At 39.9% G+C, this 18,276-nt stretch overlaps 1 protein-coding gene across 5 annotated transcripts in view; it reads left to right on the top strand.

The window, feature by feature from the left end:
- The window catches only part of PSD3 (pleckstrin and Sec7 domain containing 3), a gene marked incomplete at its 3' end in the record, with an annotated part of 568,898 nt that overhangs the window by 43,744 nt on the left and 506,878 nt on the right, over nt 1-18,276 (top strand). The window contains exons 2-3 of one of the 5 annotated variants that reach the window (XM_081269546.1): nt 5,185-5,283; nt 10,801-10,893. The exons of 3 other annotated variants lie outside the window; for them this stretch is intronic. The remainder of the gene's footprint in view (nt 1-5,184; nt 5,284-10,800; nt 10,894-18,276) is intronic. One more of the 5 variants, XM_081269547.1, reaches the window with a different exon arrangement.

The following is an 18,276-nucleotide window of genomic DNA, read 5'->3' as shown; positions in this document are numbered from 1 at the left end:
TGACTCTGGGCCAGCCATGTCACCTTCCTAGTCCTCCTCTCACTGCTACAGGAGATATCTGAGTTCCTTGCAGCAAATGACCATACTATTTCTCTGAAGAAAGAACATGTAGCATTTTGACCTAGACATTCACTGCTGCCTTTGCTAATACGGCCCTTCAGTTTGAGTCAGGATGCCATCAAAGCCCCCCTACAAAGTGAGGCACTGAGCAATGTCCACCCCAAACCCCGGGCATTGTAGGAGTCTTGCTTTTATTGGGCATCTTGTAAGAAAAACAAAACAGCAACAACAACAACAAAACACTGAAGTAGTCTAAATGCATTTATTTTGAGAACTCCTTGTTGCAAATTATTTTAAAGTCACTCATGAATTTGAAATTCTTTGTGAATAAATCAATGGCAACAAAAGCTTAAGCACTCTCTGAGAAAAAATGCCCCCCTAAAAAAATCTTTATATATTAAGTTCATTTCTGTTACTCTGTTTACACATCATGTAACAGAAAGCTGAGTCCCTGTCCCCGATGCCAATCAATATCAATTTTAGAGTGAGGACACAGTTTTGAGATAAAAAGGAAAAAGAAGATTTATTGCTTTGCTAGCAAAGGAGAAACACAGGGGATTCCTGTCCCCAAAGACTGTGACTCTCGGGATCAGGAGGAACAGGGGGGTTTTAAAGGAACTCTTCAAGGGTCAAATTCCAGGTGTGATCTGGTAGGGGTACCGGGGTGCCCTGACCACATGTTAGGATTCACTTATAAATTTGGGAGATATTCACTTCGAAGAGCCTCAGCAGGCATCTTCTTCCTGTTATGGATGTGTTCAAGGGCAATTAACTAGGGGAAGAAAAGATAAGTCTCCCAATCTTGTTAGGGAGGGGGCAAGGGAAAAAGAGAGAGAAAAAATATTTTTAAAATGAATAAACCTTAGAGCAATGAGGGCTATATTCACAAGGTGAAGGGACCACTATTACAATCACACTGAAGATGGACCTGGTGATATGTCTCAAATTTTCTTCAAAATAGTCAGTGTGGCCTGGATTTTAATGCTATCAGAATCTTGGCATAATTATTGACTGTTATATTCAGAATATTTTATGACTGTAGATGCCGATGGCTAATCTTTACTGTTATATTCATCAGTTTATATTTAATCTGCATACTCCATTGGAGTGGGTCTAAGAAAAATTTGAAGGAAAATGTTTGTAGAAAATTTTTGAAGAAAAATTCAAGAATTGTCTCTAGTTCCATCTCATTCTTTCTTAACTTTCTCTTAATTACTTTGCACATGTGTTGTATTTTCGATGTCCCCAACAAAACTCAAGTTGAAATTTAATCCCCATCGTAAGACATTAAGAAGTGAGATTACTTAAAATTGTGAAGAGGGGATTGTTATGAAAACAGCCCTTCCTGGCTAGCTTGCTTTGTCCACCTGGTAATGCCCTGAACTGCCTCAGGACCCTGCAGAGTTATCAAGGAGGCCCTTACCAGACCTGGCCCCTTAACCTGGGACCTCCCAGCCTTCTGAAACATGAGCCTATTAAACTTTTTGTTTTTTATAAATTATCCAGCCTGTAGTTTAGTTATAATAATAGAAAACAGACTAAGACAACATGTACATGTTGTCCAATGACTAATCATTTGTTTATTTAACTGTTATTTAAAATACAGTAATGAATTTTTCCAATACCGTAGCAACATAGTTGTGGGTTAAGTAAACCACCAGAAGGAGAATAAATATAGTGATACAGGCTTAAGTCCACTACGCTGATGAAAAGAATAATCATTTATGAACTTATTAATTTATTGTATTTTATTTTTCTTGCATGCAAGTTCTTCGTTTTGTCTAGTAATTTCTCACTTTCCATTGTTTACTTCCAGTTCTCCAACTTCATACCTTATTTTCTCTTTTTCTAGGTGGTTTTTATTTCCATGTCATATCTACTATTGATTGAATGTCTCCATTCAGACTTCAGAGTCAGTTAAATTTCTTTTCTGGGATCTTAATTTTAACATCATCTGACTTTTCATTTTGGTTCTCTTTCTTCTCCATGATGTGGTGGCACAACACACACTTCTTACAGATTTTCACTGATTGTTGCAATTATTTTCTGAACTCTATATTTAGCAAAATCCTGCTTGAGAGCAAACTACTGTAAACAGCCCCAGAATGCACTGCTACCTCAATGAATCTGCCAATCACCTGGGACTAAAGAGATCAGGCAGTGGTTTGCCCTGAGCCAAGAGCTGGCTCAGCTGGAATATGCCTGGTTCTCTTCCAAGTGCAAAATCACATGAGATCTCTCCTTTCCTGGAAGAAGGTTTTTCCTTCTGAGTGTCCCACAGTCCCATCAGCAATGCAGGATGCTCAATCTGAGCTGCAGGACTGCCGAGGAGGCTGCAGTTCCTCAGCATCAACACCCCTTTGTGTGTATAAATAAAAATTCAGAATCAACCTTTAGGAAGATGAATAAATACCCTCCAATAGACTTTAGTTTTTTTTTAAAAGACATGCTTTTAGGAGAGAAAAGAATTTAAAATTCTAAAGAACTTAATCATTAAACTGTGAATCTAGACGTTTGTTGGATGGAGGGAGGTAGAATCAAAGAGTGTGACAGCTGAAAAGGGTCTAGACATCATGGAGGGGACCCAACATTGTAAGGATGAGGAAATGAGGTCCAGAGGCCGGGAGGACTTGGTGGAGCCTCACTGGGTGGAGATTGGAGGGGGCCTGAACACCATGCCCAGCCAGGTTCCCCCTGGAGTCGGTTGAAGATGCCAAATCAGTCTCCAAAAACCACTGCTGCAAAGTGATGTGTGTAACCTTCTGGAGAACTGGTGGCCATTCTCAAATTGGACTGAAAGAAATTGGAGGACATATTTTTTATTGCTTGGATTTCATTAAAGCATACTTATGTAAATGCTAAATTCATACCATCAAAACTCCCTGATTACTTTCACCTGCATTTGAGTCTTTTCAGTGTATCTGTGGTCTGCTTTTAGCATGTTATGGGAAAGGTATATTCAGGTTGCCCGTGTTGCAAATGTATTTTTTAAACAAGAAGAGATTTTGGGGTAGAAATGTTTTAATGGAAACATTTGGTAGGAAATTCCACGTTTCCAAGGACTACCTTCAACATAGAAAAGGACAAGTGTGTTGGATTTTTCTTTTGGGTCTGATGTCTCTGCTTAGGTCTGAGTCATAGCACAGAATATGGAAAATTCACAGGCCTGTATTTTAGCAAAGGGAATGAAATAGAACAGTTATCTAAAGAAACAAGCCATCTAGGCAGGGAGCCCAGCACCTGGCCTTCTAAGACACATAGCTTCATTTGGAAAAGCTTCTCCCTTCCTGTGTGTGTAGTGTGGCTTTTATAGTTAGGTATACAGAAGTCTAACTGCCTACGTTTTCCTTTAATTAAACTGAAAGTCTACTCTAAACTTCCATTCTTCTTGAATAACTAGAAAAATCTGGTTAGTTCCAAGTACACCTACCACTGCAAGGATTTTCTGGCCATTTTTGGATTATCCCTGCAAATTCTAGAGGCTCCTGCAGCATTGAGCCAGGGCAGGGTTGGCTCCTGGGGAAAGCCAACTTCTCCAGTTCTCTGACCTGAAGAGGCATGGGGGCAGAATGGTCCCACTTGACCTTGGTGGGGACCTCTCTGACACCTCTGGGTGAATTCCTCCCCATCTCCCTTGGGGCTGTAGGATACTCACCTTTGTCTTTATATGTCCCCCAAATCAGACCACTGGCTTTTTACATAGTTCCTATATTTTTGTTCACATTGTTTGTTCCCTCTGTTTGCAAAGGTCTCCCCACCCCCGTCAGCTTGACTCAAAACATTATTTAATCTTGGAAAAAATTGTAAGTTCTGGCCACAGCAGGCCCTTCTGTGTGCACGGTTGTACTCTACCCAAGAGGACCGGCTGCTTCCTCTGTGGTGGAGGCTCATGTGACCATCCAGACCCTGTAGACACTTGTCACTTGGGCCCTAACCTACTAAATCTTACATTCGTCTTTTAAATTGAACTCAACACAAAGCAAGGCAGAATATGACCACTTTTATAATTATCATAAATCAAAGAAAAGTAAAAAGAGAATCAAGAGGCCTGACCCCAAGCCCCAGCCCACCACTAAAATGCTGTGTGAGTTGGAATTCCTTAGCTTCTCTGTGTCTCCATTCCTCACCCACCTGATGGGCTGACCTCTCTCTGAGTGCTTCGCTGCAAAGAGATTGCCTTCTCACAAGAGGGTCGAGATCCACTCGCCACCAAGGGCCTCTGTGCTCAGGTGAAGGGATTCCCTCACACCCTGCAAGCACTGTTGGTGGGAGTCTGTCTCAAGGGGAAAAAAGCCATTTGTCCAAAATAAAGGGAAAAAGGCTTGAAAACAATAGGAAATCTACGGTGCCAAATAGGTTTACATTAGAGTTCAACCTGCAGAATTAAGTCATTATATTAAATTGCTTTCATTTTGTTCTATATGGTATTGTACCCATACAGCTGTATTGATAACTAAATATACTGTGTTAGAGAGTGTGTATGTGTGTGTGTGTGTACGTATATATTGCTTTCAGTTTATGTACAAGTGAGTTTTCACCCCCTAAAATAACTGACCATAGATTAAAAGTTCAAGAGTGGCTGGTACGAAGGCACACACACACCTGTTGTCTCAGCACTTGGGAGGCTGAGATGGAGGCCCAAGAGTTTGAGATCAGCCTGGGCAACATAGTGAGAACCTTTCTTAAAAATTTCCAGAGTAATACACCACACACACACACACACACACACACACACACACACACACACACAACCTACATGTTTAAGACCCCATCTCTTCCAAGAAGCTCTGTAATCCCTCTGAGTCAGAAATGATTTCTCTCTGCCGTAAGCCTCTTATTACACTTTATATCTCTCATGTCATTTACCACATAATTTGCGTTTTGGTTATTTTTGCCTTTTTCTGTCTTACTTTTAGACCATAAGATACTAGGGAACAGAAGACATTAAGTCTTGTTTACTAAAGAGTAGCTGCAGAATTTGAGTATGTTAATGCTTAACGTATGTTTTATGAATGAATAAAATGGTGACATATCTGTCAACTTTCATTATGATAATTCTGTGTTTTTTAAAAAATAATCCAGTGGACTATTACATACATATGTCTTTCTCCCCTGAAATTTCAGGCAGCCATGGGTGGCCCTGCTCCACATGTCCAAGTCTCGGGTTACAGCAGACATCTCTTTCTGGAGCCCACACTTTCCATCATGGGAGGAAATAAGAAGGTTGGCAGAGGATCTCAAAGCTTCTTTAAACTCCCCACTTTGAGGAGTCATTATTTCCCCCATTCCATTAGCCAAAGAAAGTCACCCAGGCAAACCCAACTTTACTTAGAAATACATTCCTCTTTGGTTGGGAGTAGAACAGGCTCAGAGGGAATAGGGGATATACATTAAAAAATAATAATGAGAAGAAGAAGAATATAACCACTACAGAGATAATGAAGAATATTGATAGAAAATAAGCAGATCCACAGGAGTTATTCAGGGCAATAGCAAAGTTACCATAGCTCTAGGACCTGCCTTCAAACAAATTTCACATTATTTTTCCAAATTTATAAACTTTGTACTTGGGAAATTGCCACACATGTAACTTTATATTTCATGAAAGGCATACCAGGTAGAGCAGAATACAGATCATAGCATAACATGTAGGGGACCCCAGAGAACCAAGAACAAGCAGCTCCTGTCCATGTCAGAGAAAAGAGGTAGCAATCTTAATGGAATGAAGTTGTTGTTGTGATGATATGATGATGATGATGATGATGATGATGGGGATTCAACCCAGGACCTTGTGCATGTGAGGCAAGCACTCTACCAACTGAGCTATATCCCCAGCCTTGAAAAAAAAAATCTGTAACATCATTATTGAGGTATATCTCACACATCATAAAATTTACTCATCTAGAGTGTACAACTTGGTGGTTTTAATATAGTCCCAGAATTGTGTGATCATCACCATAATCTAATTTTAGAAAAATTTCATCCCCTCAAAAAGAAACTTTATGGGCTGAGCATGTGGCTCAAGTGGTAGCGCGCTCGCCTAGCATGTATGAGGCACTGGGTTCAATCCTCAGCACCACATAAAAATAAAATAAAGATTTTTTTTTTAAAAAAGAAACTTTATAACGATTAGCCCCCCACCATTAATTAACTACCTTTGACCCTACTTTTTTTCTATAGATTGCCTATTCTGGACATTGCATAGAAATAAAACCATACTACATGTGGCTTTTTCAACTTCTTTCTTTCACCCCAGTATATATTTTCAAGGCTCAGCCATATTGTAACATTCACTTCATACATTTTTATGGCTAAGTAATATTCCTAACATGGATAAATCAAATTTTGTTTATCCATTCATCATTTGATGGAATGTGGGTTTTCTCTTTTTGGTTTTTTCTGAATAATGCTATAACTTTGTGCACAACATTTTCTGTGGACACGTGCTTTTCTTTCTCATGTTCCATGTAGGAGTGGAATTATTGGGTCATAACCTAACTGTATATTTAACCTTTTGAAGAGCTGCCAAACTGTTTTCCAAAGCAGAGTCACCATTTTGTATTCTCATTAGTAATGTATAGGGTTCCCTGTCCCTCCACACCCTTGCCACCATTTGTTATGATGCTTCTTGAATCTAGCCCTCCCAGTGCAGTCTCCTTGTGAATTTGATTTGCATCTTTCTAATAGGTAACATTGTTGAGCATCTTTCCATGGATTTATTTGGGCATTTGTGTAGCTGCTTTGGAGACATTTCTATTCAAAGACTGCTCATTTTTAATTAGTTTGCTTCTTATTGAGTTCTATTATTATGGATACCAGTCCCTAGTCAGATGAATGATTTGCAAATATTTTCTCTCATTTCATGAGTTTGTTTTTTAATCCACTTTCTTGATGGTGTCAGAGAACAAAGTTCTTTTGCTTTGGCCCGTAATCTTTACTTCTTTTATGCCATGTCTCTGTGCTGCTTCAGCTGTGATCAGATGCTGACATGCAGGATACTGAAAGCTATGGCTTCACATGCCTTTGTCCCCCCAATCTTGAATTCTCAGTTCAGTTTGTCAGCATGGAAGGAGTTAAATTAACCCTGACTGTAACTGTACATCCATAAAAAGCCACAGCCACACTTTCAGTTCACCGTGGACCCTGGACAAGTCACTGAACAATGAACCTGCTCATCTGGTCTTTGCCTCACTGGCTGCTCTCACTTCCACCGACCCCTTCCTACCCCAGATGGAGTCAGTTGGCTAAATCCTTTCAGATTCAATAGAAGCATGACTGCCAGTTCTCCTCTGGGTCGTATCAGCATGAGAATTCCTTTTGTGTGTGTTAAGAAATCATTTGACTCTTCATATTTACAGATAATCTAATTAGAGGAGGTTGGCAGGCTCCGTGCACATTGCCCTGACTTTAAATCAAGTGTCTCCCTTGGAGTAGATTCAGAGGCTCTCAAGAAAGCATCATTATTTCCAACTAATGTTCCATGACCCGCATGTTCTCAGTCTTCCAATCTAAAACCTAAAGATATGAAGTGACCTAATTGAAAATGCTAAGCCCATAAATTTGCAAGCATGAATGTGCCTTTGTAAACCTGAAATCTCTTGAGAGGTCTTTGTTTCTGATAGCCAAGGGGGTTTTGGTGTGCAAAGCTGATTTTAATTTCAGGAGTTTTTCAATTAGCAGAGTAAGTATGCATGGTGCGATTAATGGTTAGAAGTTCTTAAACCTGTGATTAAAACTGACTCAAAGCACAGAGAAATTAGGAGCAGCTCAGGATTTCTTAGCTGTTGGATCTGTGCTGGACGTGTTTACAAATAGTCACTTCACTATTCTTGCAAATTTATGCAAATAGCCAGACTGTATGAGATGATGACAATGCTTACTGTCTTAAGTAGGCTTCTGGGAACAGGTCCTGAGACAGATTGCCCCAGGAGGTTATGATGATGCTTCAGGAACTATATCTATAAGGGAGTGGGGATTATGGGATAGGACACAAGCCGGGTTGAACAGTTATGTAGAGGCCTTAGCCAATCAATGCTGCTCCCCACCCCCAAAATTCAGGTTGGTTTTATCCCAAAATCCTTATCTAATTGCATGAGCCTATTTCCAAGTAAGACTGTATTCTGAGATTCTAGGTAGGCATGAATTGCAGAGGACTCTATCCAACAACCACATTGTGCCAGAGCTATTTCTGCTCAAGAGACCAGGATGATAAGAATCTCCATTGCCAGGGAAGAGGCAAATGATCAATTCCAAAACTTCATATTGTTCCCTCACTCCCAAACTCACCCAAGCTCATAGGTTGGGTTCTCCAGGAAGAAAACCTGAGATAGAGTTGAGCCTGCAGAATGTTTATATCTCTTGGTGCATAGGTGAAATAATTTGTGAATGTATATATATATATATATATATATATATATATATATATATACAGAGAGAGAGAGAGAGAGAGAGAGAGAGGGAGAATTATTGACATTTTGACTCCGTGCATCAGGACCAAAATCATGTATGCATCTGGAGTACATTATTTAAGGTGACCCCCATTCTCAGGTGTCAAACCTGCATCTGTATGAGCCTGAAAGTGAGGGCTTCCTTAAATGTCATGCCGTAGGCACCTGCCTGACTCACCTTGGTTCTGACTCTAATGAGCATACCTCATTAACTTTAATGATTGCTTGCCAAACTGCTTTTCAACATGTTTGAGCCAATTTATATTTTCATCAGCAATAGCTCAGACTCCTGAATATATCACATTCTTGTTTAATTTAAAAAAATTGTTAATCTGATGAACGTGAACCAGTTTGTTGATTTACTTATTAATAAATTTGAACGTGTCATCCTAAGTTTAATAGCCATTAGGTTTTTTTGTATGTGTGTGAAGTGTCTTTCATCTTCTCTGCCTCTTTTCCTACCACATTATATCTTATTGATTTTTAAGAGTTCTTTTACTCTAGACCCTAACGCTCCTATGTTATGTAATTGCAAATTCTCCCAATCTGTGTTCTTTTATAGACAGCATATTTTATTATTCAAAAGTTTTATATTTTAATATATTTAAATTATCTAGTGTTACCTTTGTTGTGCTTTCCTTTCTTCCCTACTGTGATATCATAAAAGATGTTTTCATAAATTTTCTTCTTAAGTTCCAAAGTTTTGCTTTTAATAATTGTCTTTAACATACATGAAATGTATGTTGTGGGTTGTATAAAGTTGCCTACATGAAGAATCAATTTGCATAAAAATGATCATAAAAAAGTTTGAAAAGTATTAATAAATTCCGACTTTATTAAAATTTATTACAAAGAAAGGAAGAGAGATGTATGCAAAGTCATACTGGAATGACAATCATATCCGATTTATATGGATGAATTGCAGACAATCTAAATGAATATTTATATAACAGTGGGAGGGTGAGGGAAATGAATTTGGTTACAATTTTACAATGTAATGCTATAAAGAGATAAAATGCACATTTGAAGAAAATTTGATGATATTAAAATAAGTTAATGATAGTCTTAAGGGGAGAGGCCCAGTTAAAGTAGTTTACATAGTTTAATATCATTGTTTTAAAAATAGACACAAAAGCTGAAAAATTATTTATTAACCTGTCAGTGGTTATCTCCGGGCTATGAAATGATGAACAGATTATTTTCTTTTTCTCACATTTTCTTCAATCTGTATTACATTTTAGTAACAAAAATAGGAAGTTGTGTTAAAGCAATCATTCCAATGACCGTGGTTAGCAGAGCACTCTTGTGCTTGATGAGGAAGGAGTCATCTTTGTCACCTGGTGACAATTAAAAAGATAAAAGCCCAGAATCTTAATGACAGAACTCCAGTCCAACATTTGGCCCATACTCCTCCATATGTCTATGTCCACATGTCCTTATTTGGGGTTAAGAAACTCCAAATACAGTCACCACTACCTGAGGCCGTGAATGCAAAGGCCAGCTCATGCTACGTGGAGTCTCAAGAATGTGTTGTGAGCATCCAATTTATTTTTACACAGATAGAAATCAAATTTGTAGTTCAACTTGAATTTACCAAGGACAACGTAGGCATTCTGGTAGTTATGAAATTGGTATCTTCTCTGAGATGAGGCAGGAAACCTCTGTCACACGGAGGGTATCACAGATGATTTGAAGACACATGATGTTGCAGTTGTGTAACAGAAGTCCAAAATCTTCTTCAAACCCCAATGAGCCAAGTCTTCTCAAAAGCCAAATAAAACCTGGCCTTTCATTAGAACCTTTTGAGGGATGTTCTAATTATTTTTATCACCAATAAGAAACATGCAGGAAGCTTTATGCAAAAATATAATTCAGAAAAGTTAGATAAAATAGAATTTTAATTTTTTTTTCATTTTGAAGAGTTTAAAAATCATTTAAAAGTATCAAGGTGACCATACAGATACATTGTACATACATAGGTATATAGTGTGCTAACAACTAACTTTCCAGATGAAAACAGCCCCGATTGGTAGCACTTGCCCATTCCTGTGCTGTGAACACTTCTAAGAATACACCATGTGAATACTTTCAAACTCCACCAAGAGGTGATGAGAGCAAGGTGGCAAGAGAGGGATGCTCACATCACAACCAGCTCCCCCCATCTCAACCAGCTCTAGCATAATTCTGATGGCACCAATACCCTAATTAATATATATTAACAACTTAGCATTTTTCATTGTTTATAAAATAATTAAAACTTAATAGTGTTAAGTCCTCTTACTTCTCTCTACAGACCCATGCCCTCGCCTTCCTTCCAAGAAGCAACTACTGTCAAGAATCTGGTCTATACTGTTCCAAATCACGTTTTTGAGCCTTTACTGCATGTGTATGTATGCAAAACGATACATATTTATTCACTTTGCATATTTTAAATATATTATTGAATGCTCTCATGTTGTATATATATATATAATTCAACTCCTTTCTTCAATACTGTGTTTTTGAGATCTATTCCTATTGATACATACACACGTAGTGTATTCATTTTAACTACTGATTGTGCACATTCATATGAAAAAATTACTATTTATTTATCCATTTTCTTACAATGAGCATTCAGGTTGTTCTCATTTTTTACTATTATAAATGAGGTTGTAGGGGCTGGGGATGTGGCTCAAGCAGTAGCGTGCTTGCCTGGCATGCGTGCGGCCCGGGTTCAATCCTCAGCACCACATACCAACAAAGATGTTGTGTCCGCCGAGAACTAAAAAATAAATATTAAAAATTCTCTCTCTCTCTCTCTCTTAAATAAATAAATAAATGAGGTTTTAAAGGCCCTATGGGTGTGAATCAGTATGTAAAATTGCACTACCTAGAAGTAAAATGAATGGGTTGTAAGGAATGCTATTTTCTACTTTAGTAATATTGACAAATTGTTCTAAAGTGGTTGCAAAAATTTATACTCCTGCCAAAATATATGAGTTTCTCATTTCCTATATCCCTGCCAATTATCGTTATCATCAGGCTTCTTAAATGTGACCAATCCTAGGATATGAAATAGTATCTTTTTTTAACTTTCATTTCCTGACTACTAGGAAGCATGGAATTAGTTAGGCTAAAGAAAGCTAAGCCGCTATAACAAAGAGACCTCCTCCTCAGAGGAATACGGGAGATTTCTCTTAACAGTTTTATGGTGTGCAGCCCAGGCTAGTAATGTGAGTCAGGCCCACACAGTTATTCAGGGATCCTTCCATTTCTTACATTGCTATCTCCTAAGTCATTAATCCTTTCATGGTTGAAATCATGTTGTCACATACTAGCTTTTAGAATTGGAGGTCTAGGAAAGGGTTGGAAGCCTGAATTACAAGTCCAGGTGATTAGTCCAGAAAAAAAGTCCACCTCAGGGAACCTTTGGGGCCTTGAGGAAGCCGTGGTTCTCAGACTCAGACAACTGTCAAATCCAGGGAGTTTATCTGGGTTGGCTCAAGGGTCAACTTTAGAGGGCAGATATGGGGGAAATAGGAGCCATTACAGAAAGCATGGATTCCTGAAGGAATAGATGGGCCAGTATCGGAGGAGTTGGTGAGTGTGTTGGCTGAAGTGAAACTCTGTAGCAAGGAAAGAAGGACAGACCCCTCGTGGTGAAGACTTCCTGGGGATATTGTGACTCTTATTCACTGGCATCTGGGACTTGGCTCAGCCCCTGGCATCTCACACTGCAGCCTTGGGGCAGCAAACCAGCTCCAGAACCCACACATTCCTGTGTGGGAAGTTCCAAAGGTACTGCCAGGTCTGGCTTTCATTGGCTTAGATTCTTACCACTGCAAGCCAGAGTTGGCAGGTCATTTGGGGGGATGGGGCAGCTACCTAATACTGGGACCATCTGGGAGTGACAACCAGGATAGAAAGAACCTTGCTTTGGGTGGTTCAGGATCAAATTCAGGCTCTGTACCTTTGTCAAAAAGCTCAACTACCTGGTAAAGGAACAGAGATAAAAGTGAATTGTGATCATGTTTTGCAAAAGCAGATGTGTCCTTGATTAGGTCATGTACAAAATGAAGCTTTATATGACAAGGGACATCTCGGTGTCCCTGCTTCAAAGTCAGACCGATGTCTAACAATGTGGTCATTGATTTTTGTTGTAAGGAAAAACTACACAACCCAAACCCCATATTCTTCTTACTAGACCATCCTGTCTCCTGAGTAAACACATCTCTCACATTTTTGCTTTAGTAAAATTAAACCATAATTAATAGTTGAGATGAAACACATTTCATGGACATCAACTAAATTAAAATATTTGCGCCTATTTTCTGAGTTGCAATCAAATATATATATAATATATCTGCCTGCCTATGATTTATGGTGTATTGCTTATAGTTTCTATAACACGATGACAGTGAAGCCATTGTTATTAGAAGTGCTTGTGTCTTGATGCCTGGTGGGTTCTGTGCACTGTGCTGAGTGTATTCTACAGGCTCTCATTTCCCCTCCATTATGTCATTGTCTCTAAGCAAAAACAATGCACTCAAGGAATAGCAGGGTTTGGAGGGTCATCTGGTCTGACTTACATCATTTGTAGCAGGTTTTGCATTAATGTTTCTGCTTTACATCATGGGAGAGTTGGGAGACCACTTATTTGAACTTCCATTTTTTCTTGGGAGAATGAGGACAATAACAAATTAACTACACTTGCTGCTTAGCATGTAGATATCAGAGAACAAAGGGACTCTGAGGAGCTTGTGCCATTCTTCTGTCTTCAGACAGTTGTGCACAGAAGGACAAAAAGAGGCTAAGGTGCCTGCTCATGACCACACAGCTGGAAATGGTGCAGTGAGACCAGAGACCAGTTCTCCCCTCTCCCATTGAGATTGCCTTCCCATAACCTGAGCTTCCTGGGAGAGCAAGAGTCAGTGTGTGTTGAGATTTGGCACATCTATATCATTGGTTCTCTGTGACCGGTTATAATTTCAAATTGAATTAAAATGAGGATGGGATTCAAAATGGTTCCTACAAATGGTAAAGTTTGTGAAGTTTGGGAAAGGCAGCCAAAATCAAGACCATGGCTTAGACCAAGTAACACTGCCTTAGGGAAATGAGGCACAGCCTTCTTTCCAAGCCCCACCTGCAACAACATTCTACTCAGACCCTAAAGGAAACACACCCCACCCCTGCTTCACCTCGGTACTCCAGCAAGTTCACTCCACCCTCCCTGGTTCACGTCCCAAGCCTCAGCTCAAGGCAACTCCAGTGTGCAGGGTAGAATCAAAGAAGGAAGTTGCTAAAGGGACCATTCTGCCATCCTTGGGTGGTTTTTAAAATGCAGAGATAATGATAGAATGATCATGGAAGCTGAAATTTTGGAGTGTGTGCTTGCCTGTGTGTGCATACTGTGTGAGTGTGTCTTGGCAGGAGCAGGCTCTTCCGGATGGCTGCTCCTGATTGCTGATCCTTCCTGACCCACTAATGAGGTTTCCTGAATGGCAGAGAAGCAGCCTCTCCCACCACAAAAGGAGCCAGTCACTTAAAAATCTCTGGTGAGCCGGGCGCAGTGGCACACACCTGTAATCTCAGCAGCTCTGGAGGCTGAGGCAGGAGGCTCACAGGTTCAAGGCCAGTCTCAGCAACTTAGTGAGACACTAAGCAACTCAGTGAGATCCTGGGTCTCAACAAAATATATAAAGGGCTGGGTTTGTGGCTGTGGTTAAGCACCCCTGGGTTCAATCAATCCCTGGTACCAAAAAGAAAAAAAAAATCTCTGGTGAGACAGGCTGAACAAGCATAAAGTGGACATTGACACAGATGCAGATGCAGCTACCATATCAGAAATAAGAAGAAAAGGGAATGTCACAACATCTCCTGATGAGGAGGGGGAAAAGCAAAGGATTAAGCTAAAAGACCCAAACTGGGCAGCAAGGACTCTGTCTTGTATCAAACACAACCATGTCAACCAGAACCTGTCAAGGAGTGACTACAGAAACAGGAAAACAATGGAAGAAAAATTAGAAACAAAGAAGAAAGAACACAACCAAAGCCCGGCACAGTGGTATGCACCTGTAGTCCCAGATCTTTAGAAGGCTGGGTCAGGAGGATGGCTTGAGGCCAGGAGTTCAAGGCCAGACTGGCAATATAGCAAGTCCCCATCTCAACAAAACAAAGATTCCCAACCAAAACACAAAGCCTGCTTCTCCAAGCCATGAAACTCTTATGTCCCTAGTAAGGAGGGATTGGGTCTCAAACTGAGCTCACACTGGCACAGTTTATTTACAGATAAATTATATATCCATGATTAAGCACATAGACTTAAATGAAATCTTAGTTACCATATTAGTCACACCATGCTTGTAGAATTCTTCTTTTTGGGGAAAGAGATGTGTATTAGGGATGGGGAATCCAGGGGTGCTTAACCACTGAGAAACATCGGCAACTCTTTTATTTATTTATTTTTGCTTTGAGACAGGATCTTGCTAAGTTGTTCAGGGCCTCACTGAGTTGCTGAGGCTAGCTTTAAATTTGTAATCCTCCTGCCTCAGCCTCCCAAGCTGCTGGTCATTACAGGCGTGCACCACCATAGGATTATTCTTAAATGACCTCTTTCTGTTTAAGATGCCATTAGGGAGTTGAGAAACAGATATGGCTGATTTTGATGGTATTGGATTTTGAGGATATAAGGGGAGAAGATGAGGAACCCCAAGAATTGTCCAGATTCTGCAGTGGGGTTCACATAGCAAAAGACCATCACAGAACGAGGCTCTCTGTACCTTTATGTACTTGCTAGAGAGAAGGGTATGACTGAGTTAGTGTTCCCGGTGGAAGTTCCACCCGCAGATGGAGGGAATGCTGTTGGATTGAGTCAGTGCGTGAGTCAAATCCCACTCCACCCAGGGGCAAAGCCATGTGGAGTCTTTCAGAGCAGAGGCGTGAGTCATGCTAGGGCATCAATCCCTGCACTGCCATACCCAGATGTCATTCTAGGGGCTGCTGTGGGTCCACAGAATGACTGTGGGAGTGGAGGTTGCCTCTGCATCAGATTCAGCTCTGTGAAATTGACCTTGGCAAGGTCAATATACTCTACTTGCATTTTGGCCAGCCAACGAGCTCAAAACTGAGTGCAGATGGCTTAGATAATGAGGCTTCAATGATAGAATCTGGGTCCTGATTAGATTTTGTGCACCATGTGTTTGTGGACACCAGAGTATCTTGAGGGTTTCTCAGAATTATCCCTTATATGCCAAAATTTAAAACCACAAATGCCCTTTAAAAATGTATCCTATACTTGATGCTAAAATATCTGTCTACATTGATATAATTGTTCATTGCAGCATCTTTTCTGCAACAATAAAGTCTCGATGATAGGATATTGTTTAAGTAGGTGACAGTTTATCTAAATTGTAACAAAAGGATATTATGGAGCTGTTGACAAGAAAAAAGTATACTCATATGTTACATGATTTTTTTTTAGTTGTTGATGGGCTGTACTTTATTCATTTATTTATATGCAGTGGTGAGAATTGAACCCAGTGCCTACATATGTAAAGCAAGCGATCTACCACTGGGGCACAACTCCAGCCCACATGCTATTATTTCCAAAGCATGCTTAAGATACATACTACATGAAAGAAAACTATGAGGAATAAAAGCATACATAGTAAGATCCCATTTTTATGTAAAAAATGATAGACATAAATACAAATTTATATTAAGGCTTAGGCAATCTCTGGGAAAATAGCTACAATGGGTTAGACTCAGGAGAGGGACCAATGGGTGGGTGGAGGTGGAGAGGTATAGGGAGATTGGTTTGCTAAAATTGGATTCCATTTTGTTCAAGTGTCTTATAAAATACGTTGAACACCAAAGAAAGGCAAAATAAATGCATTCAATATTCAAAGGCCAAGCCATCAACACAGGGTCACTGGCTGCTGAAAATATACTTTGAAAATGTTTTCAGGTTTCCATAAATAAGGACTCAAGTGCCCCAAAGCGATCTACTGTTACTTTTTTTATACTGCCATGTTTTCTCCTTAGCACCCTTTTCAGGGAATTTGAGGGTATTCTCTTCCTAGATATTTCCTTTCTCGGTTCAGACAGTCATTGATCTAATAATAAAAGGAAGCTATTCGAGATCTGTGTGCCAGATATTACTCATGCTTGATAAATTGTACGCCTAAGGGAATAAGAGAAAAGCACATCCATAAAAATAGAATTTAATTCACATTGATTAAAACAATGTGTGCCAAATGGCTCTCTCTATGGGAGAGGAGAAATAGCAACAAGTATCAAGAAATCTAACAGCTGAACATAGGAGATTATGACCCTCATAGGTTTCAATTCTCCCATGAAATGTTCTTGATTATTTATTTTGTATCAGGCAGTATGTTGAGGATTAGTATCAGGACAGTGTGGTAAAGGAACAAATAAGAACAATGAAGGTGGCGGGAGCATGCTCCTGTAATCCCAAGGTACTTGGGAGATTAAGGCAGGAAGATCACCAGTTCAAGCCCCACCTGGGCAACTATGCAAGACCCTGTGTCAAAATAAAAAAAAAAAATTACAAAAGGTTTGGGGATGTAACTCAGTGGTGGAGCACCCCTGGGTACTGCAAATAAAAATAACAAAAATAATAATAATGATAAGAATTACAATTCAGTGTGATAAGTGGTTAAGAGGAAGCCAAGAAGAAAGAATACTTAAATAAGAAGAAAAGTCCTTAAAATAAGCATGTGCAAAGTTGGACACAGATGCGGAAGAATGAGGGATCCCAGGAAAGGCAAGAGTGCTGCTGTTCCTGGGTGTGGAGGTGCAAACCTTAGGCTGCCTCCAGCATCTGCACTTGGATATCTCATTGCATCTCACACTTACAACACACCAGCCTGAGCATCTTATTCCTCCACCAGTCACCCCATGAGTCCTCCCTTCTTCTTACATCACATGTCACTATCAAACACATTCTATACTCTACATATGTTGTGAGGTGTCCCCCAAAAGCTCACATGTGAAACAATGCAAGAGGGTTCAGAGGAGAAATGAGTGGGTTGTGAGAGTCTTAACCTAATCAGTGAATTAATCACCTGATGGAATTAATTGAGTGAAAACTAAAGTGGTAGGGTGTGGCTGGAGGAGGGGGGAATTGGGGCATGGCTTTGAGATATATATTTGTGTGTGTGTGTGTGTGTGTGTGTGTGTGTATACACACAAAAGTGGGGAATGTGGGGATCTCTCCCTACTTCCTGATCACCATGATGTGAGCTGCTTCCTTCCACCCTACTCTTCCACCATGATGTACAGCCTCACCTAGAGCTCTGAGGAATGAAGCCAGCCTCCTATTGATAAGACCTCTGAAACTGTGAGCCCTCAAATAAACTTTTCCTCCTCTAGGATTGTTCTGGTCAGATCCTTTTAGGCACAGCAGCAAAAAAAGCTGACTAAAACAACATATTCATTCATCTTGCCCCCTATTATCTACCACCTGTAATCCATCTCCAAAATGAAAGCTCCAGGTAGGGATTATCGTTGATTTGTTTACTGCTGTGCCTCCAGAACCTACAGAGGCACTCAGCGTATTTTAAATGTTCAATAACTCTTTGTGGAATTTATGAGTGAATGGCAGGGGTCTGAGTGGGGTTGAGGTTAAAGGGATACATGAAAGCTCAGCTCCTGAAGATGCCGTGGTAAGAACTTTGGTAGAGAAGGTAGGAAAAGTAAAGTTAAAACAAAAAAATAGTCAATGGTATCTGACTATGAGGATGGGAAAAAAATGACACAGATTCCA

This window comes from Spermophilus citellus (genome assembly GCF_964194105.1).
Source record: "Spermophilus citellus genome assembly, chromosome: 16".
NCBI lineage: Eukaryota > Metazoa > Chordata > Mammalia > Rodentia > Sciuridae > Spermophilus > Spermophilus citellus.
Note: the sequence above shows the minus strand (reverse complement) of the source record. Positions and strands in the feature narration are given on the sequence as shown.